This window comes from Neovison vison, chromosome 7 (assembly GCF_020171115.1).
Source record: "Neovison vison isolate M4711 chromosome 7, ASM_NN_V1, whole genome shotgun sequence".
NCBI classification, from domain to species: domain Eukaryota; kingdom Metazoa; phylum Chordata; class Mammalia; order Carnivora; family Mustelidae; genus Neogale; species Neogale vison.
This window is the reverse complement of record NC_058097.1, coordinates 44,393,126-44,417,439: the sequence shown is the minus strand read 5'-3', so window position 1 is coordinate 44,417,439 and position 24,314 is coordinate 44,393,126. Positions and strand designations below refer to the sequence as shown.

At 49.7% G+C, this 24,314-nt stretch overlaps 1 protein-coding gene across 2 annotated transcripts in view; it reads right to left on the bottom strand.

Annotated features, from left to right (window-relative positions):
- SIPA1L3 (signal induced proliferation associated 1 like 3) overlaps window positions 1-24,314 on the bottom strand; it is a 237,337-nt gene that overhangs the window by 125,280 nt on the left and 87,743 nt on the right. For both annotated transcript variants that reach the window (XM_044256522.1, XM_044256523.1), the window contains exon 2: window positions 22,345-22,416. The gene's annotated coding sequence lies outside the window, so the exon portion shown is untranslated. The remainder of the gene's footprint in view (window positions 1-22,344; window positions 22,417-24,314) is intronic.

Here is a 24,314-nt window from a genome sequence, read left to right as displayed (position 1 = left end):
TCGGGAGACCAAGGGACTCCAGTGTCCCAGATGGAGCCCATCACCAAGCAACACACCCCTGCCCAGGCCATTTAGATGTTCTGGTTTTCTCATCTATACAATGGGTATCAATTTCCCTGATGGGTCCATTGCCTGTCCACCTCTGGCCCTGATCTGTATCACAGGGGACTACATTTCCCAGGATTCCTGGTTAAGTTGAGCCAATGTGGGTGCTTCTCCCTCTCACCCTCCACCCCTACTGCCCTTGGCTCAGTAATACCACCTCCCTCTTGTACCCCTCTAGCTCTGGGTCTGGTCTCAGGACTGCCTCCCTGTCCCTGTTTGGTTTCCCTGTTCCTCCATCACTCTTTTAACCCGATTCTTGGGAGTCCAATTCCCTCCACCTAGAATACCTGGATAATACCTAGAAATACCTAGATGCCATTTTCCTGAGATACACCTGTCTCGCTTGCATTTTAGGGGCATCTGAGAGTGAAGGAGGAGATGCACCTGGAAGGTGGAAAGCACCACATAAATCAATGATTATTTTATGGAAACAGCCTCCTCTCTTCCACAAGGCACAGGCACATGGTGAGACTGGCGTTTAAACCCCCACCAAACAAAACAATCCCACGTTGGAGAATTGCTTCAAACTAATCCAAAATCCGAAGGCAGGGGCAGGGGGATGGATGAAGCGTGCTTGGCCATCTGCCAGGAACGACAGGCTTGGGTGACAAGCCTGTACCTGTGGGTTCTGTATGTTCTTCTTTCTACCTCTGGAAATATGTGAAATTTTCCATTATTAAAACAAAAACCAAGAGGCAAGAAAAAACTGGTCCCTATTCTGTGGGTAGGGGTACTAACTGGAAGAAGCTTTTTTGAAGGCCATTTGTCAGTCACTAACACCAAGCACAGCTGTGGACCCAGCGACTCCAACATCAAGAGAAGTGCAGACACGAACAGTAAATAACACTGACCACGGGCCGGCACTTCATACACACGTTATACATCATATGTTCATTAAAGCCCCTGAGCTAGGGGCACCTGGGTGGCTCAGTGGGTTAAAGCCTCTGCCTTCAGCTCAGGTCATGATCCCAGGGTCCTGGGACTGAGCCCCTGCATGGGGCTCTCTGCTGGGTGGGGAGCCTGTTTCCCCACTCCTGTCTACTTGTGATGTCTGTCAAATAAATAAAATCTTAAAAAACAAACAAACAAACAAACAAACAAAATAAAGCCCCTGAGCTCTTTAGATACAGTTACTGTATCCATCTTACAGAGGAGGAAACCTGAGGCTCCAGATGTCAAAGTGAGAGGCTGAAGTCCCAACCCCAGTGCCTTGGAATGTGACTGAGTTTGGAGATTAAGGCCTTCGGGGAGGTAAATTAAAAGGAGACCATGAGGGTGCATCCTAATCCAATCTGACTGGTGTCCTTGTAAGGAGAGATTAGGACACAGAGAGCGCTTGCGAATACACCACACCAGTGGGAATACGCCACACCGCCACACCGACAGGAGCAGCTGTGCGGCGGAATCAAGATGCAGGCCCAGGTCACTTGGCCCCTCGTCACCCTTAACAGGATGGTGGCAACATTGCAAACTGTTCACAGTGGTTCTGTTCTCTCCGGGAAATGAGACTGGAGGGGGATGCGGGGAAAGGAGGAGCAAGATCCTCAATGTTTACCTTCTATACTTCTATAATGACATTTTTAAACATTCACATACCGCATTTTAAAAAATTAAAAATAAAACCACATACGTGCAAATGAGTGTATACCACCCACCCAAATGTGGGAGAGAGGAGTATATCCAGGCCCGATTTGTCTTTTTACAAGTTTCACTATAATCTCTCTCAAGCTTCCTAAAAAGCAGGCAGAGAGAAGCCAGAAATGCCTCCACAGGCAGATAAACTGCAGTGAATTAAAAGAAAAGAGATGGTAAAAGATCGGAATGTTCAGATATTTTACAACCCTCAGCCGTGACGATGGGGATAATAAGTGCTGGTATTTTCACATCACACAGATGCTAGCTACTGTCCCCAAGCCTTTTTTTTTTTTTTAATTTTATTTTTAAAGATTTTATTTATTTATTTCACAGAAAGAGAGAGAGATCACAAGTAGGCAGAGAAGCATGCGGAAGGAGGGGGGAAACAGGCTCCTCGCTGAGCAGAGAGTCAGATGCGGGGCTTGATCCCTGGACCCCGGGATCATAACCTGAGCAGAAGGCAGAGGCTCAACCCACTGAGCCACCCAGGCACCCACCCCCCCAAGGCTTTAAATGTATTATCTCTCTAGATCTTCAAACTATCTTAGGATACAGATACTACTGTCATTTCCATTTCCATTTCCATTTTCTTTTCTTTTCTTTTTTTTTTTTTTAAGATTATTTACTTATTTATTTGACAGAGATCACAAGTAGGCGGAGAGGCAGGTAGAGAGAGAGGAAGGGAAGCAGGTTCCCTGCCGAGCAGAAGGTCCAATGTGGGGCTCGATCCCAGGACCCCGGGATCATGACCTGAGCTGAAGGCAGAGGCCTTAACCCACTGAGCCACCCAGGCGCCCCTGTCATTTCCATTTTCCACTTCAAGAAACTCAGGTTCAGGGAGGTTGAGCAACCTGCCAGGTTAGATGGCAGGATCAGGACATGAACCTCAGCCAGCCGGATCCAGAGCATGGCCCTGATGACAGTGTCCTTCCTGCCTTGTTTCATCTCTGGATGGGCCACTTGTTCCGAGTTAGGCCTGAGTCTGGTAACAGGTGCAGGAGAAGGCAGGAAGGAGCCTTCAGCCAGACCTGCAATCTGAGACCCCAGCTCCACTGGCGTGGCACAAATAAGGAAGTTGAAGAAAAGCAAACAGTGACAAGTGAATGGGGAACGCAGGACTCTGCTGCACTCTGGATGGGGAGGGGCGCATGGGCCACAGCTGCCTCACAGACAACACCCTGGCCATTCCTGGGGGGAAAGCAATGCCTGTCTCCTGCCCTAACATGACCCCTGGATCCAAACCCCACAGACTTAGAGGGACACAGGTATGGGGGTGCTCACGGAGTACCATCTATGGCGGTGGGGAGCTGGGAGTGACCTGGGTGCCGCACCGGGGACTGGAAACACGAGGAGTGACAGATACACCTCAGGTACCACTGCCCAGTGGACAGACACAACACACTGGAGGTCACAGAGTGCCCTGGCTCATCTCAAAACCTGCTGTTGGGGGAAAAACCAGAAGAAATGGACTGAGATACGGAGCCCCAAACCACTTCTGGAAGCTCTTATTCAAACCTCAATGTATATTTTGCAAGGATATGTACATAGCTCTAGACACACCACACACACCTCTGAGTGGGAGAAGGAAGGGAAGGACAGAAAATGAAGGAAGAAGGAAGAAAAACCTAACCACTGATAAAGGAGGCAGCACACACACCGTTTCTGCCAACAGACACGTAGTCTGTGGGAGATCAACTCTACCTGTCTGGGTAGATGAACAGGCGGAAGGCAGAAACGACACAAATCACTATGTCTCCAAAAGAAAACCATATTTCCATGTTCTCAAATCTGACCAGCTCTTGGGCCTGACAGTTCTTTAATTTAATGAGCCTGGGTCAGGGACCGAGTTTGGAGGCTCTTCCCAGCTGTGGCAGGCATCTGGTTTTCTGCTCTCTACCCATTCCGTCTCCTCCTGGATAATGGACCCAACCGGTCAAAGGTGATCAAGATATGGCATTCTTTAGGTGATCTGACTGGCCTGGTGAAAGGGGGGACATGACCCAAGCGGGACTGATCACAGACTAAAGGAAGTATTTATAACCCATGAGGGTTGGGCTTTTCTTCTCCTCTCTAATGTCTGTGGACAAGAAAGCAAGTGGCCCTGATGGTCACTGGCAGCCATTCTGGGACAAAGAGGCATATGTCTATCTACATCTACAGCTATTCCTATATCTGTATCTCTCCATACTAGGTTGAAGCTAATGCTGAGAACCTGAGTCCTTGATGATAGACATCTGAGCTGCTGATCCTACCCTACCTGACTGCCACCGGCCAATGGACCCTGAGACACGTTTAATTTCTTTGCTATTTGGCCAAACGATGTCAGGATTTTTCTACTGGTGACTAAGAGCATCCTAACTGGGACCGACAAACGAGGCAGCCGTTTTCTATTACCAAGGAAACATCTCTTCAAGAGGGAAAGGGGGGGCTTCGGAGACACCCTGATCCCAGACACAAGGAGATTATTTACAGGTCTCAGGTTGCACGTCCCCTGCCCGCGCAGACGGCCCCACACGCAATGTCACAGATGCAGCCGGTTGCGCGGTCCTTTGTGCGCAAGGACTCAGGAACCTCCCACAGCGGGTGACTTTGTTGCCCTCATTCATCACAAGAGCCGAGCTGCAGTAAGCATCCTATGTTCTATTTCTCCGGATACAGGCAGGGGGTTAATCCCCAGCTGGCTGGAGATAGAGGACAGCGGACAAGAAAGCCCAGCCCGTGCCCTCCTGCGGCGGCTCTGTTCCTGAATCAAAGGTCGGACTTCTGGACCCGGGCTCCCAGAAGATCTGACTACCGCGGGGCTCTCTGAACTAGCACGTGGCCCGAAGTCCTCAGCGAGGAGACCCCACCAGCTTCGACAGATCACCGTTCCATTGGGATCAAGGCAAAGGCCCAGCCGAAACAACTGAGAACTCAGAGGGACTCAAGCCCTGTGGTTCAGCCTGTGCTGGCAGCCCGGTGACCATGGGCAGAGAGTTCACCAGCGTGATCTCGGCTGTAGAACACCAACGGAAGTACCCCTCTCACAGGACTGTCGTGCTGACACAATGGATGGACACGCGTCAAGTGCTTAGCGTGAAGCCTGGCACAGAGCAAGGGCTCAATAAATATGAACTGTTTTATTATCATTATTATTTGCTGGATGATATTTAATTACTGAGGTCTGATCACATACGTGCACCTGTTCTGAGTGCACAGGTTAATGAATTTTGACCTATGTCTACACCTGTGTGATCCACACACCGAACAAGACATAGGGGTTGGCTGATAACCCTTATTAATGGAGTAAAATGTGTTCTTAGGGACTCGTGGTGGTGTGTGGGTGATCACCAAGCCATTATCCCCATCTGAATGACAAGGCTGCAGCCAGGACACCTTCCTTGCACACAAAGTCCCTTCCCAGACTCCTGCGGCCAAATCCGCAAATTAGGATCTGGAAGTTGCCTCCACTCCTCTCCCCAGGGTGCTGAGCTGCCCGCACCCCTAAAAGGCTCACCAGCAGGTTCATTTGTCTCCATGCTCAGGTTCCCTTGCGGTAGCTCTCTCCTACCAGATTCTTACACCTCGGTCTCTCCTGCAGCAGCCAGGCTCATTCAGAAATGCTGATGTGGCCAGGTCCCTCCCCTGCCTGAACCCCTTGAGGCTGACCTCAGGATGAATGGATAACCTTTCCAAACTACGGCCACTCCTCTCTGACCAGAGCCACCCTCCACTCCCCCTGACTCTCTGTTTCGGTCTCACTGGCAACTTGTTTGAAACAGAAATTGTTATCGAGGAAACTGCAGACTCACGTGTACGTGTAAGACACCATAAGGTGCCACATACCAGCACACCCCGCAGAGACCACGGGGTCCGGTCTAGGCCAGTAATATGGTGATTATTTCAATAAAGTGACTCAAACGAATTTTGTTTCTCGTGCATATAAAAGTTATGTTTTTTTAAAAAAAAAGACTTTATTTATTATTTATTTGAGAAACAGAGAGTACAAGTAGGCAGAGAGGCAGGCAGAGAGAGAGGAAGGGAAGCAGGCTCCCTGCTGAGCAGAGAGCCCGATGCGGGGCTCGATACTTGGACCCCGGAATCATGACCTGAGCCAAAGGCAGAGGCTTTAACCCACTGAGCCACCCAGGTGCCCCAAAGTTATATTTAGACTATAATGTCTTTTTAAAGTTTGCAATAGCATTATGTCTAAAAAACCTCCAACGTAGCTGTCTTAATTTAAAAATATTTTATTGCTAAAAAACGTGGACCACCGTCTCTGCGCTTTTAGAGAGTCGTAATCTTTCTGCTGGTGGGGGTCTCGGCTTGGTGTTGGTGGCTGCAGACTGATCGAGGAGGTGGTAGCTGAAGGCTGGGAGGTGTGGTAATTTTTTAAAAAGACAACAGAGAAGTTTGCCACATTGATCAACTCTTCCTTTCACAAATGATTACTGTTCGCATGCGATGCTGTTTCAAAGCATTTTACCCCCGAGGAGACCTGCTTGAAAAGAAAAGTCAGTCCTCTCAGAGCCTGCTGGTGTTTTATCCACTAGGTCTATGTCATGGTCTAAATCCTCAGGTCAACAGTCTTCGCAGCATCGTCACCTGGAGGAGATTCCATCTCGAGAAACCACTTCCCTTCCTCACCCACGAGAAGCAGCTCCCGTCCATCAAAGTTCGATCGTGAGATCGCCGCAGTTCAGTCCCATCTTCAGGCTCCACTTCCAGGCCAAGTTCTCTTGCTGTTTCCCCCACATCTGCAGCGGCTTCCTCCACTGAAGTGTGGAACCCCTCGAAAACCAAGAGTCGGACGCTCAACCGACTAAGCCACCCAGGCACCCCAATAAGACATGTTTCTTAAATAGTAAGACTTGAAAGTCACAATGACTCCGTGATCCGTGGGCTGCAGAATGGGTGTTGTGTCTGTCAGCAGGCAGGAAAACCTGATCTCACTATCCACCTCCATCAAAGCTCTTGGGTGACCAGGTGCCTTGTCCATGAGCGGTAATATTTTGAATCTTTTTTGTTTCTGAGCAGCAGGTCTCAGCAGTGGGTTTAAACCATTCTGCAGACCGTGCTGTAAACAGATGTGAGGCCATCCGGGCTTGGCTGTTCCAGGTACAGAGCACAGGCAGAGTAAGATGGGGCATAACTCGTCCAGGCCTTGGGATCTTCAGAATGAACAGTCCGGGAGCACGGGCTTCCACCGAAGTCACCAGTTGCATTCCCCCTACTGGGAGAGTCAGCCTGTCCTTCAAAGCTTGAAAGCTAGGCATTGACTTCTCCCCTCTAGCTACAAAAGTTCTCGATGGCATCTGTGTAACGGTTCATCTGCACTGATGCATGTTATCCACAGTCTGCTCCCTTTGGCTCCTGAGCAGGCTACCATGGTACAGAGGTACCAGAGCTGGTTTAACTGTTCATCAGCTAAAGGACACCTAGGCTGGTTCCAGTTTCCAGCTGCCGGGAAAACAACGGTATGCAGGTTTTTGTGTGAATGTGAGTCTTATTTCTCTGGGACAGATAAATGCCCAAGACTGTAATGGCTGGGTCACAGGACAGTTGCATATTTAACTTTAAAGAAATTGCCCTGTGTCTGTGTCCGGCTTCCTGCTCAGTGGGGAGTCTGCTTCTCCCTCCCCCTCTGCTTCTCCCCCTGCCAATGCACTCTCTCTCTCTCATTCTCCCTCCCAAATAAATAAAATCTTAAAAAAAAAAAAAAGAAAAAAGAAACTGCTAACCTGTGTTGGCAAGCGGCTTACCATTTGATATCCCCACCAGCAGAGTACTAGAGCGCCAGTCACTTGACATCCTTTTCATCAGCAACTTGGGTTCACTCATTCAACCCAGACTGACCGAGCAGCTCCTGTGTTCCAGGTACTACATACTATTCTGGGTTTACAGTAACGTACAAGACACATAATCTGTAGCATATAACCCCTATCACCAGAGGATCGTACATGCTGAAGAGTGTAGGCAGGCAACACAGCAGACAACAAACTGATCATGATAAGCACAGTGGAGAAAATCCACAGCAGCGCTATAAGGAGTGTGTGTGTGCAGGTGGTGGTGGCTGGGGGGCGGTCACGGCACAGTGATTAGGAAGCCAGATGGCCTGGGTTTGAATCCTGTTCTGCCACTTTCTAGCTGTGTGGCTCAGATGAGTGAGCTGCTTATCTGTGCCTCGGTGTCCTCATCTATAAAACTGATCATATCTCCCTCCTGGGGCTGTTGGGAGGACTAAATGAGTCAACAATAGCCAGAACACACTTAAAGCAAGCACCGGGCCTGGATGGGGAGCCCATCTGTTTAAGAGGCTCTTTAAGAGTCTCTTGGCTGCGTGGCTAGCACAGCTAAGGAGCCCCAGTTGCAAGCTTTGTGGATTTCCTAAGACGCAAGGTACCCAACTGGAGTGAGGCCACCCTCCCTGGGATCAGAACCCTCCTCGCTCTGGGAGCAGGCAGCCATGGGCACTGCAGAGCAAGGGGCAGCGAGGGCCCCCACTCACCGAGCCACCAACAGAAGCCCCTCCAGCAGAGTGGGCGCTCAGGGTACCCGGATATCTCTGCACCCCAGGAGTCTGACACCATGCCTAGGCTGGAGGGGGCGCTGGCAGGAGGCCCCCCAGACAACTGGCCCACAAAAACAGCTATTTCCTGGGCCAGGCTGAGGAGACAAAGGTAATTAGGAAACTCCCCTCTCCATCCTGTCCTGCTCCTCTCCGGGGCCTGACCCAGAAGAGGGAACTGAGAGAACATTCTGGTTGGCATCTTATAAAAGAAACAGGGAACCAGGGAGGGAGGGTACTCTTGGCAGCTCTGGGTCTGGGGGGAAACAAGGCAATCTTCGTGGGGAGCGCACTGGGTCCCTTCTCAAAGAGGAAGAGCTCCTGGGTCAGCAAGGCCCAGAGACTTTCTGAAGCAGAGGCGGGGCTGCTGGGACCTGTGCTGTGGACCTCCCTGTGGCCTGGCCTGGGCCAGCGAGCCACAGCCTTCCCAGGGAGATGTGAGCCTGGAACCAGGGCACCTTCTCCATATCGAAGGCTCCTTTCAACCCTGCACACTGAGTAGCCAGACGACAGCGCGCTCCGAGGTGCCAGGGTCCGGGGAGGGCTGGAGTGTCTGCTCATGCCACCCCTACCCCCCCACCCCCGGCGCCACCTTGCAGCAGCGGTACACACTGTCCCCCATCGCCCCCAGCTTACAGAGGCGGTAAACGCTGTCCCACCCCACCCCCGTCCCCCTAGCTTACAGTGGCAGAACATACTGTCCTAGGGAAAGGAGTCGGGACACTGAGCCTTGAAAGTGCAAGCAGGAGTTAAAAACCAAACCGAACCGAACAGTATCACTGCTCTCCTTAAAACCCTTCCGTGGCTCCCAGGGGCTGTGGGATTAAAGTCTAAATCTCTTACCACCAGGCCTGCGGACTCAGCGCCGCTCCCCTATCCCCCGCCCGCCCCGACTCAGGGTACACACCAGGTCCCTCCAACATGTTTCAGCCACGCACCATCTCAGGGCCTCTGCACAAGCTATTCTCTCTGCCCCAGCCACCTCACCCCTGGGGGAGTTCCTCTTCATCCTTCAAGTCTAGGCTGGAGAGGCACTTCTTCAGGAAAAGTCTCCTCAGACTCTCCCAAACCCACTCCCCTGCTTCAAATAAGACTCTCATCTCCCGCCCTGCTACTCTCTCAAGGCAACTTGGCTTTTCCATAAGAGTTTAACTGCCAGTTAAATTATGTGGTTATTTGAGGGATGATTTGATATCTATCTCCCCCACCAGCTGGTGAGGGCCGTGAAGTCAGAATAACGGTAATGATATTATTACTCTCAACAACAGCTCACACTGATTAACACCTCCGGTGTTTCACCACATTATCTCCCTGACTTCATAGGACAGCTCTGTGGGGTCAATACTGGTATTATCTCATTTCAAAGATGGGGAAGCCATGTCAGTCCTGCCAGGGCACAACGGTTAGTTTGGGGGCACCCGATGTCTGGGTGACATTTCCGATCATTCCTATCCCCTAACACTCACGTGGAGAGGAGGAGGGAAGAGGCTCACTGGGGACAGAAGCTTAGGTCCATAAGACACATTTTTGTCACACTTTGGAGTGACAGCCTCTGATTCCAAGGTCCCCTTCAAGTTCTGGTCCCTCTCCAAATCAGAGAAGACATTAATTTCAAACATTTTTACTGTGCAACTACAGTGTGTCAGATGTGGCCTGAGCACTAGAGACAGAGCGACAAACAGGACACATGGGGCCCCATGTTCACTCAGCTCGAGTCTGATGCAAGGCCGGGTCTCGGAGCAGATCAGTCAGTGGCTGCCGTGGGGACGGGAGAGCAGGAGGAACAAACAGGTGGGGCTTGAAACTATTCTGTCCTGCTCTGGTGGATCCATGTCACACATCTGTGAAAACCCACAGAACGGAGAATGCAGAGAGTGAACCCTAATGCAAATGAGGGACTTTAGCTAAGGAGAATGGACATCAGTTCATCAGCTATGACAAATGCACTACACAAAGGGGATACGTAACGATCAGGGGCTATCGAGTCGTGGGGACGACTCTCTGGGATCAAGTTTCTATAAACCTGAAACTGCTCTTCAGAAACAAAAAGCACACCCACCCCCCCTCCAAAGCCATCTTGAGCCCGCTCCCACATCTCCCTCTTGTCCCCCACGTTGCCTGCCCACACCTGGCCTCGGGGCTCTGTGCTCCCTCGGTCTCGCCCTCCCCCGGCACCCCTTCCCAGTCTGCTCGGCAGATTCTTCACCGTGACTCTGGACAGCTTTTTCTTCTCCAGCAAGACCCCTCCCTTGGTGATCTCGTCTAGTCTCCTGGCTTTAAATGCTGTCTCTTCGCTGAGGACTCCTACATTTCCTTCTGCAGCCCGGACCTCTCCCCTCAACTCCAGACTTGAATATCCAGGTGCCTCCTAGCTGGCTTGCCCCGCTGCTGAAAAGGCATCTGACATTTAACAGACCCAAAAGCGTATTCTCGATTCTTCATACCACCTTCGCCTTCTGGTAGCAAACCTTTACTCAGGTGGTCCTTGACTCCATGTCTTCACTCTTCACCTGGTACTGGGGCCAAAACCTTAGTGCCATCCTTCCTAGGCAGCTCCCCTGCCCCCGATCCCACCAACCCAGTCCATTCAGACTTACTGTGGGCCCCACCTTGAAAATATTAGGATCTGCTTACTCCCCTGCACAGTGTCTCTTGCCTGGACCATGGACTTGGCAGGAGCTTCTGCCCTAGTTTCCTGGCTCCCACCCCTGCTCCCACACACAGCCAGAGGGGCTCTGTTAACATGACTCAGATCACGTCCGTCCTGTGCTCAGAACCTTCCCACTATACATTTAGGAGAAAGCCTCAGTCCCTACAAGGCTTCCCATGGAATTCTCTGACCTCATCTCCTCCCATGTTGTCTTTTATTTTAACCACTGAGGTGGGCGTGTAATGGTGTCTCCCCGTGGTTATCATTTGCATTTCCATGATGATGATTAAGGAAGGTGAGGTATGCGTGTAAATAATAATAATAATAATAAACCAGTACCATTAACTCGGGATTAATTATGTGCCAGGCACCGTGCTAAGTGCTTTTATGCTGCAGGATCCCTTCCAAACCTCTTGGGCCAGACGTATTTTGGAATTCTGGGTAATCTGGATTTTAGACAGACGAAAGAGCTTGCACCCCGGCAAGGCCTGGGGAAGCCTCCATCACGTGGATGTTTCTGCAGCAAATAATCTGTCATTTCGGATCATGTTCCACCCAGAATGGTGGGTCTGTGTGAAATCCCTGACTCTCCACAACCATTTGAGGAGGCAGGTAGTAGTACCACCTCTAGTTTATAGACCTGGAAGTCGAGGCACAGGCAGTTTAGTGCTCTGGCCACAGTCACACAGGTGGAACCAGAAGAGTAGAGTTCCAACACAGGCCATTTTCCCTATAGTCTTCAACCCCAGTTCTTGGGGTAGCTGACGGGAGATGAATCAATGCTTGAAGGAGCGAATGAAGAAATGAATGAACGGGATTAAAAAATGGGAAAGCCATGGCGCGCCTGGGTGGCTCAGTGGGTTAAAGCCTCTGCCTTTGGCTCAGGTCAGGTCATGATCCCAGGGTCCTGGGATGGAGACCCGAGTTGGGCGCTCTGCTCAGCAGGGAGCCTGCTTTCTCCTTTCTCTCTGCCTGCCTCTCTGCCTACTTGTGATCTCTCTCTGTCAAATAAATAAATAAATTCTAAAAAAAAAAACAACCAAAAAAAACCCTGGGAAAGCCATAGAACCTGGGCTCTCTGGCCAATGACTGCTCATGGCAGGAAAGTCAAAAGCACTGAGCTAATTCTGTGTTTAACCTAATCAATGTACTTTGACACCAAGATCTGCCCAGATACAAAGACGATCCTCCCCAACACACACACAATGATCCTCAGAAACAAGAGCTGTCTTCTAGAGTTTTCGTGTTACCTTATTTCAAAAGGAGCACTATGTGGCAGAAACATATTAGCACCTAAAGGCTTAAATGACGCTAGTTTCCGTAACGATAAATAGGAGCCATGTGTTGTAACAGACTTAAAAATATTCCCAAGGGCGTGACCTGGTCACTCCATGTGCTGTAAGTCACTTAAACAGGCTTTTTAAAATTACAAATAACTGTAAGCAACATTCACTTATTTTAAGCAAACTGCTTGATGTAAAAGTCCTATGAGGCATTAAACTAGAATTTGGGAAACTGAAAGAAATGTGTATAAGGTAATATTGACACCTGTTTTGAGGCAGAGTGCCACTGGGTGGGACAAAATTCCATTTTCCTCAATTTTTTATTCATATTGGAATGATTAGTCTGACTTAAAAACAAGTGCTTGTGTAACCACTTTTATGTATAATTTCACATTCATTCATTTATCCATTTTCAGCAACTGTCCTTAAGAAAATTAGTTGTTGTTTTTTTTTTTTTTAAAGATTTTGTTTTTTTTTTTAAGTAATCTCTACATCCACCATGGGACTTAAACCCACAACCCGAGATCAAGAGTCACTCTCTCTATCGACTCAGCCAGTCAGCCACCCCTAGGGCTTTTGTTTGTTTGTTGTTTTAATTTTTTGAATGTAACAAAGTCAGTCAGTGGCTATGCTCTAGAGATCACGAATACACAACTAAAAGGGGGAATTTAAAAAACCCAACTGTCTGATATATGACTGGGTTCCTGAGGCTTGAGATATGGTTTCCAGTTGAAAAAGAAAAAAACAGGGACGCCTGGGTGGCTCAGTTGGTTAAGCGGCTGCCTTCGGCTCAGGTCATGATCCCGGCGTCCTGGGATCGAGTCCCACATCGGGCTCCTTGCTCAGCAGGGAGCCTGCTTCTCCCTCTGCCTTTGCCTGCCATTCTGTCTGCCTGTGCTCGCTCTCTCTCCCTCTCTCTCTGATAAATAAATAAATAAATCTTTAAAAAAATAAAATAAAATAAAAAGAAAAAAACAAAACATCATACGTAAGTTCAAGAAGTGCCGTATCACAGGGGCGCCTGGGTGGCTCAGTGGGTTAAAGCTTCTGCCTTCCCCTCAGGTCCTGATCCCAGGATCCTGGGATCCAGCCCTGTATCAGGCTCTCTGCTCAGCAGGGAGCCTGCTTCCTCTTCTCTCTCTGCCTACCTGTGATCTCCCTCTGTCAAATAAATAAATAAAATCTTAAAAAAAAAAAAAAAAAGAAGAAGAGCCGTATCACACTTTTTAGATGGACATGGAAACGATGGATGTTGGAAACACATAAAATGGCCCCCAAAATAACTCTTGCACGAAGGCTGCCTGTGAAGAGTAGAACGCTGTTTTCTGGTATGTGAGAAGACGTAAGCAACATTTACAGTTCACCATTTTTTATATCATAATGATTCTAAATGTGTCACAAAATTAATAAACTTACAAAGAGAAGCAGACAGCTGATTATGTCCTCTACAATCCCTACACAGCTCAAGTAGTCCCCAGAACGTTCTTAAAAATCTCTTTGAAAAGACAGGGAACACCCAGTTTTAGGACACGTATGGGTTTTCTAGTACAAGTATTCAAAAAAACGGGGAAGGAACATATTAGTTTGCAAACATGATCATCTTGGAGGATTCTGGGTCCTTTGATTTTTTTCTTCTTCTCCTTTTTTTTTTTAAACAACATGCAAGCATTTGATAATCAGAGATACAAACAATACAGCTTTATACATGTGAAGCTCACCCAAGGACATGATAAAGTGGTAGTCCTCACCCTTGGCCGCACCCTGGAAACATCTGGGGAGCTTTAATAGAAAAACATCCCACGCCTGGTCCCACCCTCGGTGATTCTAATGAACTGGTCCGGGGTGGGGCCGGTGTCTTAAAACTCCCCACATGACTCTAATACGCCAGTGAGGAGGAGAAACGTGGAAGCAAAGTATTTCCAATCTTTTTGGTAGAATGTGTTACTAAGTGTCTTTTAGAAAACAAAAAGGTCCTATAGTCAAAGAAGCAAGATCCTTGGAGCACCTGGGTGGCTCAGATGGTTAAGCATTTGCCTTAAGCTCAGGTCATGGTCTCAGGGTCCTGGGATTGAGCCCTGCCTCAGGCTTCCTGCTCAGCGGGGAGCCTGTGTCTCCCTCTCCCCTCTACTGTTCCCCCTGCTTGTGCTCTCTCTGACAGATGAATAAATAAAATCTTCAAAAAATAGATTTCTGAACCTGTAAATGCCAATGAGGACCATGACTTGTGCGGGAAGAAGCCACAGTGCAAGGTGGACACCTGCGTGAGTCTGGGTCTGTCTGTCTGCTCAGCATTCCTTCTCTCGAGCAGCGGCGCCACTAGCAAGCCCTGTCCATTCCACCTCCCAAATGCCCCTCGTTCTCTCTCTCCTTGCCTCACCTTGGTCCTGTTCTCCATGGTCTCCTGTTGGGATGATGGCAGAAGCCACCATCCCTACAATTCATTAGCCACAGAAGTGAGCTAGTGGAGGTCCTTGGGGAACACAGAGTTTGAAAAGCTTCTGCTTCCAACTGAGGCTGCCCACAGTGTCCCTCGGTGCCACACCAGGCTGTGGACAGAGTCTGCCTTCAAGGGAGGGCAGCACCAGGGACAGCAGGGCTGTGGCAGAACAAACCTGGGTCCTCCATGCTTCTGCAGAACTGCCAAGTCATGGGCCCAAAAGGCCGCCCAAAGAACCCCTGGACTTGGGAGTTGGGGAACCCACCTGTTCCCTGATAGCTTCCACTAGCACCAATGCGGTTTTCGGTTATTTGTAGCCAAAAGCGTGCGTGCTCTATACTCTCTGTGGAAGTACCCTATCTATTGGTATTATCAATTCACCGGGGAAAATCACCTTATTTCTTTTTCTCGCTGGCTCTAAAACAGCAGAGACATTTGCTGTCCTGTTCACTGCTCTGTCCCCAGTACCTGAAATGCTGCCTGCCAAAGAGCAGGGACTTGGTATTTGTGGAAACAATGCCTGCACTCAGTGCTTGCAGCAGGGCCACAAGGTAGCTTTCCAAATACCCAACTCCTCCCCATGTCCCCTGCCTCATCACCCTGCACTTCCACCAGCCTTCCAGCTCCTCCGAAGAGCCGAGCTCTTCCCAGTGCAGAACTCCGCAGATGCTGTTCCCTCTACCAGGAACGCTCTCTCCCATTCCATTAAGGTCTTCCCATGACCTTTGGCTTCCCTTCAAGTGTCAGTCCTTACCACAGGCATCTCCTGACCCCTCTAAACACATCGGGCCTCCCTTGGATTTGCCCTCGTGGTCCCTCCATCCGGGCATTTAGCACAGGTGCAATGACACAACTGTTTCTGTAATTACTTACTCAGATTCTGGTTTCCTCCCCTGAATTGAGTTTGAGAAAGGCGGGGACCCCTTTGTATTTCCTAGAGGGCCTGGCACACAGAAGGTGCTTAATAAAGACCACACCTGACTATCGTGGCTAGGACACTTAGTGCTCACTGAATACCTTTCCAGCCCCCATGCTGAGAGGCAGGCCCCTGCAACAAGCTCTGGGTGTGGGTGGAAATGAGCTATCTGGGCCTTGGCATCTGAGTGTTGTATGACTCTCTCATTCCCCGTCCTGCCGTGGTGACCCTGGGAGTTACGTGATCTAGTCGTGAGGCTTCAAGATAGGAGGCCCCATCGATCTGTGTCTCTGAGGAACACTATAAAGCACCCCCCGACCTGACCTGCCTGGTGTCACAAGTAAGGGAAGGACATCTGTTGGGTCCGATTCCTAGGACTTAGGGGTCAACCCGTTGCTGCAGCAGAACTTTGCCTATCACTAGCATTCCTGTGAATGGAGGCAGGCAGCTTGATGCAGAGGCAACTGTGACCACAGATGGGAGGTGAGGAGCAAGGCGGTGTGGCCTCTGGCTGCCAGAAAGGAACCTCGGGGAAGGGAAGAGAGAAGGGGATGGAACAACTTATCCCTGGGGAATCGCCACTTTTAATTCCTGACGTGAGGGATGAAAGGACCCAGAGCCCCTCACTCCCTCCAGACAGAGCCAGCCTGGGGACCCTCATCAAACACGGCTCCTTAGGGATCACGGCCAAGTCTCAGCCCCTGGGGACTGGAGGAGGCCGCTCACAAGCCAGCAACAGCCTGGAAAACCCGATTAGCTAGAGGAAGCTGAAGCAGCAAGGCTGCAGGAAAGGGCCTGGGCTAATTCGGGCTGACAACCTTCCCGCGGAATCACCCACTGGGGCTCTGCCCTCCTGGTTCCATCCCAGAGAATAAATCACACTGTCAGGTCTAATTTGGGATTCGCCTGATGGGCTGAGCAGAGCATCCATGCGTTCTGGCCACAGAGGTCAAGGGCAGCCCACACGCTAGCGGCCAGTGCTGAAAGGCCCCGGGACTACTGAGTTGGAAAAGGAAGGGGAAGCCAGCAGTCGTGAGTTTCGGACACACACCAGAGCCGCTCTGCTTTGCTCCCGTGAGATTTCAGACCCGGGCCTCAGCTGTGCAAGCCCTGTTCCCAGAGCACGGCACTGCTATATCCAGCTTGGGGCCAGACACAAGATAAACAGTCATATTTGGGAATAAGCGAGTGCTTATTATCTTATAGGCTGGAGACTAAGCTGCCTGAGCCCTGACACACAGTGAGGGCTACTGCATGTAAGCCATGACTGCCCACTGCCTTGTCTACTATGTAACTGCTCCATGCACTCACCGCACTACTCTATCTGAGCTCCGCAATTGCTTTTCAATTCCATACGGTTAGGAGGCTCCCAGGTTAAGCTCCCTACCTCGGGCTCAGCTGGAGTCTGAAGCCTGTGCTCTTGGCCACTATGTCAAACCATTTTTGATTTCGCCATTTGGATTTTAAGAAGTTGCCCTGAAACTCCAAGGCAGGCTCTGGTGTCCCCTCTGAGTTTCTGCAGCCCTGGGGCTTCCTGTATTATATAGCTTTCCTCACTCCAGGCTGTTTTCCGACAGAGCTCTCGCCGGATAGTCTCTCCCGGAGGACACCCTGTAAGCCCAGGGCCCAACCCCAGACCGGGAAATGGGAAATGCCCCAAGCCTGTAAAATGGATGGATGGCGACCCACATCCCAACCCCTCATTTTATAGAGGAAGGGGTGGGGATTCAGAAAGAAGAGCTGTTAAGGGGCAGTTTCACTGAAGACAGGGGACATGGATAAGGAGAAAGTGCTCTTCGATTAGTCTCTTCCTCCTTGAAGGCCCAAAGGTGCTTCTGGGAGGCCCATCTGACCTCCAGACTGGCTAGGCAGCTCCGATGGCAGCCCACCACCCTCAGACTTCCCCCCCACAGCCCTGCCACTCACTGGATGAGGAGCCCCCGGGTGCAGGGTCCACCTGGCCATAAGCGGCCTCTCCACACAGCACAGTATAGGGCTGGGCACAGAGGAGGTGTGTGGTAAATGAATCGGCAAGCAGAACCCCAAGACAGGGAACAAGGCCAGAGCCTCACTCTAGGAAGAGGAATTAGAAGCACAGCTGCAACCTGGAAAGGGGGAGGCCAGGAGAAGTCCTCTCAGCCATCCATCAGCAAGCCAGGAAGGAGGGGTGGGGTTGGTGCTGCTCACCAGGACTAGACCAGAACCAGGGAGAGGGGGTACTCGCAGCACAGATGTGGTTCACGAAAAAGCTCTGGAATGACCGAAACTTCCCCAAAGCAAAAGATGCGGCCCCGTTCCTCCCCTGGCTGGAAGGATTTCAACCGAGGTCACAGAGCCTGAAGTCTGGGACCCTGGGACCTCTTGGGAGGTAACAAAGCACAGTGCCAACAGCCAAGGCTCTGGAGACAGACTGCCAAGGTCCCCACCCCGGCTCCTCTACTCGGTAAGTAGCTTTACCACTCTGTGCCTCAGTAAGTCATTACTGTGTGGGGGATCAGAGCAGCAACGTCATAGGGTGAGTGCGGGGCGGGAGGGGGGGTATGAGATCATGCACAGCAAGTGCTCAGGGAAGGGCTGGGCACAGAATTGGGACCCATTAGGGGCACTTGGGTGGCTCAGTGGGTTAAAGCCTCTGCCTTCGGCTCTGGTCATGATCCCAGGGTCCTGGGATCGAGCCCCGCATCGGGCTCTCTGCTCAGCGGGGAGCCTGCTTCTCCCTCTCTCTCTGCCTGCCTCTCTGCCTCCTTGTGATCTCTGTCTGTCAAATAAATAAATAAAATCGTTTTATTAAAAAAAAAAATGGGACCCATTAATGTTAATGATTATTGTTTTTCTTCCCCTGTGGACCCAGACACTGCTGGCCGGCCAACCCAAGTGACATGCTCAAGTCCCTTCTTCCCTGGCTTCTGCCCCAGGAGAGGCTGGAAAGCTAACTGAAATTTCCCACCTTCCTGGAGCTGGGGGAGGCCACGTGACACTTTTCTGGCCTGTGATATGTAAGTGGAATCTTCTGGGGGGATTTTGGGAGGGGGGAATGCTTAAGCAGTCCATGACTTTTGGAAAGCATGTGCTGCTGGGGTTGACGTTCCCACTCCTTGTCACAGCTGGAGCCACATGCGACCTGTAGGGGAAGGCTGAGCAAATCCAAGAAGCTCCAGGCAGGACACCACTATCAGTTCCTGAATGAGCCTCCCAGCTAAATGCCTCCAGGTTTGTTGTGACGTTAGAGAAATCAGTCCTCATCTGTTTCAATAGCTGGGTGCTGGGCTTTCTGTTGTTGCAGCTAAAAGCACTCCTGGGCGCCTGGGTGGCTCAGTCATTAAGTGTCTGCCTTCAGCTCAGGTCATGATCCCAGGGTCCTGGGTTCAAGCCCCACATCAGGCTCCCTGCTCAGCGGGAAGCCTCCTTCTCCCTCTCTCCCTGCTTGTGTTCCTTCCCTTGCTGTGTCTCTCCCTGTCAAATGAAATCTTAAGAAAAAAAAAGTAAATAAAAGCACTCCTGCCTGATGCACCCACCGTAACACAAATGGCTCAGGGCATAAGTCCACACGAATAGTTTGCCAATTTCCATTTAGGTCCCTGAATGAGAACCCCGACTTAGAGGAGAAAGAGGGGGAGACGGGGGCTGAACAGTGTTTGCAAAGCCTCAGTCACCATATTCTGCTCTTCCTTTTCAGCTGCATCTAGTCCCATCTGTGCAATTATTCACTAAATATTTTCTTTAAAATACTTCATTTTCATTTAAAATTTTTTCTTTTTTTTTAAGTCATCTCTGCACCCAGCATGGGGCTCGATCTCACCACCCCAAGACCAAGAAACACGCAACTCCACCGACCAGCCAGCCCAGGCGCCCCAGTAAACTAATTCATTTTAAACTTAAATATATAGGGGCGCCTGGGTGGTTTAGTGGGTTAAGCCTCTGCCTTCTGCTCAGGTCATGATCTCAGGGTCCTGGGATGGAGCCCTGCACCAGGCTCTCTGCTCATCAGGGAGCCTGCTTTCCCACCCCCCCTACATGCCTCTCTGCCTCCTTGTGATCTCTGTCAAATAAATAAATAAAATCTTTAAACGCGCGCGCGCACACAATTTAAAAAGAAGACTACAGTACCACCAAAATGAAAAGCTGGCATCTTTTGCTGCAAAAGTAACTTAATAACTAATAATAACAAATACAATGTAAACAAACAAAACATGTTCATCCACAAATCACTGAAAATTATCTGATGTAGCATAATTTGGGTTCACTGGACTAGCGAGAATTCTTCATTTTTGCTTTCTATCGAGGAAAAAAAAAATCACAAGATCGGGCAATGCTCGGCATTTTCACAGGGCAACAGAGGGCGAGAGCTAAGGAGGGGCTGTCCCTCGGAGAGGGAACGCATTGTCCTGTTTGCCAGGATTCCAGAAACCCCCTTCCGAAGTGAGATAATTGATTCAGCTTTCCCACTGGCCGGTGGAAGAATTGGGTTGGGCATCTGCCGTACTGCTTCTATTCGGGGCCGCCTCAGAGAGGCCTTCCTGGATTACCTTGCCTAAAATCGCCCGTGTTCCCCCCAGGCAGCCCCCTTCCTGCTTTACCCATCGCTGTAGTTCTTCTCCCCACCCAATTTCTCTTACATTCACTTGTTTGTCTGTCTATTGCTTTGCTCTCCAGGAGAATGTTGGTTCCCACAGGGAGAGGATTCTGTTTTGTTCCTTCCTGAAGCCCCAGTGCCTAGAAAGGACATCACAGTAGGGGCTTAAATGCATATTTACTGTTATGGTCAGGAAGCACAAGGGAAGACTGAGGAGGCATTACAGCCTGGAGGAGATGAAGGAGACAGGACAACCACACACAGTGCGCCATTCTGAGTAGGCTCCTGGGATAGAGGAGGGTCACTGGTGGAAAAGAGGCAAAACGTGACCAAACCCTGTTGCAATTAAGTTCATCGTACCGGACCAGCGCTCATCTCCTGGTTCTGGTAATCACGCCCCGGTGCGTAAGATGGCAGCGTGAGGGGACGCTGGGTGAAGGGTCGATATGTGGGCTTCCCATATGATTTTGGTAACTTTTTTGAAACCTAAAATCCCTTCAAAATAAAAAAGGTTTAAAAAAACAAACAAACAAACAAATAAGTAAATAAATAAGGTTTGTTTTTTTCTTAAGATTTTGTTTCCTTATTTGAGAGAGAGCTCTCTCTCAAATAAGCTGAGCCACCCGGCCACTCCCAAAATAAAAAAGTTCATAAAGAATTGTGCTAGGAAGCATTATTTGAGGGTGCCTGGGTGGCTCAGTGGGTTAAGTCTCTGCCTTCAGCTCAGGTCATGCTCTCGGGGTCCTGGGATTGAGCCCCACATCGGGCTCTCTGCTCAGCAGGGAGCCTGCTTCCCTTCCCCTCTCTCTCTGCCTGCCTCACTGCCTACTTGTGATCTCTGTCAAATAAATAAATAAAATCTTAAAAGAAAAAAAAAAAAAAGAAGCATTATTTGACGGAAATGTGGCCCCCTGACACTGTCCCACAGACACACTCCGGGTAAGTGGGCAGAGCCTTAGGCCAGGATGAAGGGATGTGAAAAGACCCAACAAACAGCCAAGGGAGAAGCGGCTGTCCAGATTCACTCAGTTCCCCAAGTTTTACTCCCTGGTTCCTGCAGCTTGGCCAGCAGCACTGCCTGCGTACAGAGTCCGGATGCCAGAAACTGGCCTCCACTTTCCATACTGTTAGGGTCATTTGGTGCTATGAGGATCAGACAATGCCCCCACTCCTGCTGCCTCCAAGCACCTTGCCTGCAACCTGCCAACACAGGTCGGTATCCCCATTTACAGACGCCCCACTAGCAACTGGAATGCCATGGCTCAGTCTACGCCAAAGAAAGAGAGGATGTTCACTAGCAAAGACCCCAGGACCCTAATTATAATATATTCAAAATCTTTTCTACCACAAAATCTATTTATTATACATACATATTTTAATTCTGTGTAAGTACCTGTACTGTATCTTTAGCCCAAAAGGAAATGGCACATCTGCATGGGGTGGACAGGTGAGGGTGGCAGTGAAGGGGCCACTCTGTACCTTGATGGGGGTGACAGCCGAGTGCATTTCCTTACACCCAAAGAACTGGACATCAAAGAGGGACTTTTATTCTGGGTAAATTTTAAAAAGTCAATGTAGTTAAAATTGAAATTAAAACTGAATTTTATTATTTTTTATTTTTTTTTAAAGATTTTATTTATTTATTTGACAGAGAGAAATCACAAGTAGATGGAGAGGCAGGCAGAGAGAGAGAGAGGGAAGCAGGCTCCCTGCCGAACAGAGAGCCCGATGTGGGACTCGATCCCAGGACCCTGAGATCATGACCTGAGCCGAAGGCAGCGGCTTAACCCACTGAGCCACCCAGGCGCCCCTAAAACTGAATTTTAAAAAACGTGTGCTATACCGATAGATGCGATGACCAAAGATCTCAAAGCTCCGCCGTTGCTGGGCATGGTGGGAAACGTGCCCACGTGGAGCGTGGCCTCTTCCCTCCTCAGAATGCGAAGCAGGGAGTGTGCCTCTGTGGGAGGGGGGCCGTTCATGTGCGGAAGGAGGTCTGACAGGACGCCCCCCGCCCCCGACTGTTGATATAACCAACTCCCAGGGATGATGGCAGGCTTGCAGGTGATGCGTAGGACAGTGAAGGAGACTTACATGTTCCCCTTGATCCTTTTTCAAAGTAATTTTTAAAAATAACAAGAGGCCTACGTGTCCCAGCCGCAACATTTAAGGAAACAAAAGAGCCACACTGTACTCACCCTCCGTGTGTTCCGGACACTAGTGATCCCTGAGGGTCCCAGGAGAGCTGAGGCTGGTCAGAGGCTGCACATCTGTGGAGAAGAACAACGCGAGGTCACGTCTTCGGCCAACCTGAGCCTTCCTGCTCCAGCTTCTATCAGTCACAAACCCATTCCCTCAACGAATATTTATTGAATACGTGCTCTGGGCTAGGGACCAAGGGAACGTCAGTGACCAAGCCAAAGTCAAAGCCGCTGTCCTCAGAGAGTAAATTCCAGGAGAGGAGGAAGACAACAAACAAATAATGTGGAGTTAGGGAGCGGTGAGTGTCTTGAGGGAAACCAAACAGGGTGAGCAGAGTGATGGGCCCGTTGCTTCCCAGACTGGTCAGAGGAGGCCTGAGAAGAGGACAGACACGTTAAAGCAGGAAACTGTGACTGTCTGGGCAAGAGACTTACAGGCCACGGGGATGGCCAGTGCAAAGGATCTGAGGCAAAGTATGTGTGTGGAGCATTGTAGGAGCGGCAGGAGGACTGTGTACCCGGCGCAGGGTGAGTGAGGGGATGAGGGCAGGAAGGTGACAGGGGAAGATGGAAGGCCACTATGAGGATATTTCCTTCAGACAACTATGAGCAGAGGAGTGGCATTTGTCCAGCCTTAACTTCATATTATTAATTTATGTTTTAAAATATTCAGTATGGTTGTTCATATATGAATGGATATTTCAATGAAAACTTTATATTATTAATTTATGTTTTTGAATATTTAGTAGGGTTGTTCATATTTAAATGGATATTTTATGGATGAATGAATGTCTCCAGGCTGAGCAGCCACTGTCTGTATTGTTCACCCTCACATTTCAGTTGTGAGGTAGGCTAGGTACTCACTAAGGCAGGGAGGTGAGATCTGAGGGGATAATCTAGAACCTTCCTACAGGGAATGGCCATTAAATTAATGACTTTCACTCCGCAGGTGCCAGGCTCTGTCCTAGCAGACACACGCTGACTCATTTCACTCTCTCAATAACTCTAAGAAATAGACATTATGATTTCGTCCGTGCTATGGAGAAGGTAACTGACGCACAGAGGGGGTAAAGAGTCCATTGGCTGAGGCTACCCAGCCAGCCAGAAGTTTATTACAGTTGGGATGAACCCAGGCAGCCTGGCTCCAGGGCCCGCTCCTGACTACTCGGCTGGGCCAATGGTCACGGTGGTCCACGAAGAGAGAGCTAACTACAGGCTAACAATGCCTCCCTGCTCCACCTCCCCAGCACCGCAATGTCCGAACGCTACCCAACACTAAGGCCGAGCTCAAATTCTAGCCAGCTCAAGGAAGCTCCCAGAAGGAAAACTAGCAAGCAGCTAGCCAACCTTCCAGAATCCAGGAATCAGGTTGTCTTCAATAATCTTGCCACTAGAGGTTCCTGGAGAAGCCAAAAGGGCTTCTCAGCCTTTCCTGTGCCACAGACCCCCATTGGCAACCTGCTAAAGAAGAGTGTAGACTCCTCCTTAGAATCATCTTTTTAAGTGCACAAAATACAACACACAAGGTTATAAAGGAAACCAATTATACTCAGATATCAAAGTATCTGCAGAAAAAAACCCCTAATCTGAGATACAGTAATATTCGTGCTTCTTTATGAATGCTTTAAATTACGAGATCCTAGTGGTGGGTCTAATAACTAGAGTAATTTAGAAACAGATGGGCGTAAATGATATTTTGCAATATCTGCAACAATTGTAATGTGATACTGAAATATTTTTACTTTCTTGTGGCGACAAAGTCACAGTTACTGCTGGTACAATGTGGCCTGTGCCCCTCATTGGGAAGGAAAGGAAATGCTTAATTTCAGACGGTAGAGGAAATAAAGATGTAACTTCTTCCCCCAGCCAGCTTCATGGTCCTCTGAATTCCGTCCTTGGATGGAAGGGTCCAAGGACCTGGGATGAGGAATCCTGAAGCCAGACGCCAGCTAGAGTGACGATGGGAC